Here is a 2,813-nt window from a genome sequence, read left to right on the forward strand (position 1 = left end):
TTTTGTTTTGCTTGCAAACCAGTTCCACATCATAGCCCTATAGGCCTGCACATTTTTTTCAGGATACAAATATGCAGAATATTAGTTCCTTCATTCCTTTCTTTGGACGTTTGTTACATCCGTGGGAGGAGTACTTTTATAGTATGGGTACTATGTTATACTTTTTCAAATTGTAAATACATCATGAAATCTCAACCAGAGTAGAGGTTTCATGTTGAAAACATCAGGGTGCATACAAGTGGACACTGCTGGCTCGTCCTTACTCTGCACTCAGTGTGTAGCGAGACGCAGAGTGAAGAACCACAGGGCTCTGCTGCAGCGCTGGCTCCAGGTCAGCTCATAACCACAGAAGAACAACACGGCTCCTCTGAACTTAAGAGGGGTCGTGTTCTTCTGTGGTTATGAGCTGACCTGGAGCCTGTGCTTTACATTCTAAAGGCTTGCAAGAGCTCCTTGCCAGCTCTTGCCAATGGTCTGGTTGAACGGTGGGCTCCCCTTGCAGATATCCAGTGTATAGAGCCAGTGAAGTGGACAGAACCAGTGTACAGAACCAGTGTATAGAACAAGTGCAGTGTACAGAACCAGTTGACGGATCCACTGGACAGTATCAGGGTACAGTACCAGTGTACAGTACCAGTATACAGAACCCCGGGAAAAAGCAGTGTAGCATGTTACAAAGCAGAGCGACTCCCATTAAAATGGAACACATGCAGTCTTACATGAGGCTCTCAGTCTGGGACACACTATACTGATACTGCCCTTAGCAAGTAAGTAAGTTACAAGTTAGAAGTAAAGCTTTATTTACAGAACAACTTTTCAAGCAAAAAGTGTAGAACAGAAAGAATGCATAACAACAAAATCACAATCAATCATAACTCCAACAAGATACAATGATAAACAAACAGAAACAGGCATTAGCATACAGTGGTTTAAACAACAGGACATCATCTACTCATACGAAGTCTGTCTGATATTTCTAATATTGCTGAATCTGGAGCACGGCCGTACCCTGGAAGGGTACAGCACCTGAAAGGATGTTCTGGGATTGTGAGATCCAAGGCCCCCGGTTCAGTACCACAAGTGAACTCACCAGGAGTGTGCTGCACTGAGCTGTTCTCTTAGCGTCTGCTTCACGTCAATGTTTGAGTTAGAAGGAAACGTCGTTATCGCTACAAACGACCGTATTGTATTTAACTAAACAATGATTGATCTACGGTCGAAGCTAATCTTAGTCTAGGGTCCTCTAGCGGTCAGGGAGGGACCTGTATCTTATGTTCTGCTGGAGGCGGCTGGCTGCGTGGGATTGTCTCTGTAGAAGCTGGTCTCTACATTTATGTCCACAGTCCCGTCACCCCGAAAACACGGGGGGAGGGACGGGTCTCAGGAGGTAGAGAGGTTGTTGGTTGGATCCCTGGCTCCTCCTTGCTGAGTGCCGAGATGTCCCTGAGCAAGGCTTCTCCCTCTGGCTGACCTGCCTTCTGCCTCATCATTGTGTGAATGGATGCGTGCAAGGCATTCATTTTGATTCACTTTCAGCGGCCAGTGGTCTGACAATACACTTTATAAATGAAGTCCATTTAGCGTTTGCACACAAACACAAACTTCACTCACTAACTTTGAATGGTGTTCCACAGGGGACTAAGATGGGCCTTGCATACCCACAAGCCTTTAGTCCAGTTTAGACGGATCAGAAGTTATCGGGTTTGGCCCCGAGGAGGCAGGTCTCATGAGTTAAAAATAGTTTAATCGTTTATGTTGACATCACACACACAAACACACAGACGCACACACACACACACACACAGGCAGGGTACCTGAGGGGGTGTGGCCTGTGGTCTATAAGTAGGCTGTGGACCATTCTGCCATCTGGTATCTGTTGCACCCCATCTGGATCCATCTTCAGTGCAGGCATCTCAGGAATACGTGTTGGAATGGGGCCCACATCTGCTCTCACAGACAAGTGTTTTCAATTACAAACTTTAAATGTCTCCTAAACTCAAAGTGTTGGTCTTTTTATAGGCAGCGTGGCGGTAAACACTGTAAAGCGATAAATAACCATTCCAACGGGCGAGGTGGACCGACGCATGAGACGGCTGTGATCCCGGGACATGGCGATGTGTGTGTATTTGCCTTCGTGTGTGTTGGCCGTTGTTTGTTTGTGTTTGGGTTTGTTGGCCGGTGTGTGTGTGTGTGTGTGTGTGTGTGTGTGTGTGTGCTTACATGTGTGTGTGTGTGTGTGTGTGTGTGTGTGTGTGTGTGTGTGTGCGTGCGTGCGTGCGTGTGTGCGTGCGTGCGTGCGTGTGTGTGTATGTGTGTGTGTGTGTGTGTGTGCGTGTGTGTGTGTGTGTGTGCGTGTGTGTGTGTGTGTCTGTGTATGCGTGTTTATGTGCATATATGCATGAGTGTGTATGTTCTTGTGTGTATGTTATATGTGGGCAAGTGTATGCATGTGTATATAATGTGTATATAATGTGGGTGTTCGGTGTGTGTCCAGCAGCCCTAAAGGTGTGCAGATCTGTGAACAGATCTGGCTGGAGGGTCCTGGGGAGATGACCCCCTCCAGCCAGCGAGAGTCAGCGTAGAGGAGGGCAGCAGGAGCATGTGAGGAGTCCTCTAATAGCTCAGTGTGATGGAGCAGCTCTCACAGTCCCACAACCAGAGCGTCAGGTGACTTCATGTGTGCAGGGCGGCGGGGGGCTAGGGTTAGAGGGGGGGGGGGGGGGGTTCATTTATTCCCTATTTTATTTAGGGTTTCTGATTTCATTATTTCAATCTTGGCGCGCTAATGGTGTACAGCGTCATAAAACAAGATC

The sequence above is a fragment of the Gadus morhua genome, chromosome 6 (assembly GCF_902167405.1).
Source record: "Gadus morhua chromosome 6, gadMor3.0, whole genome shotgun sequence".
Classification (NCBI taxonomy): Eukaryota; Metazoa; Chordata; class Actinopteri; order Gadiformes; family Gadidae; genus Gadus; species Gadus morhua.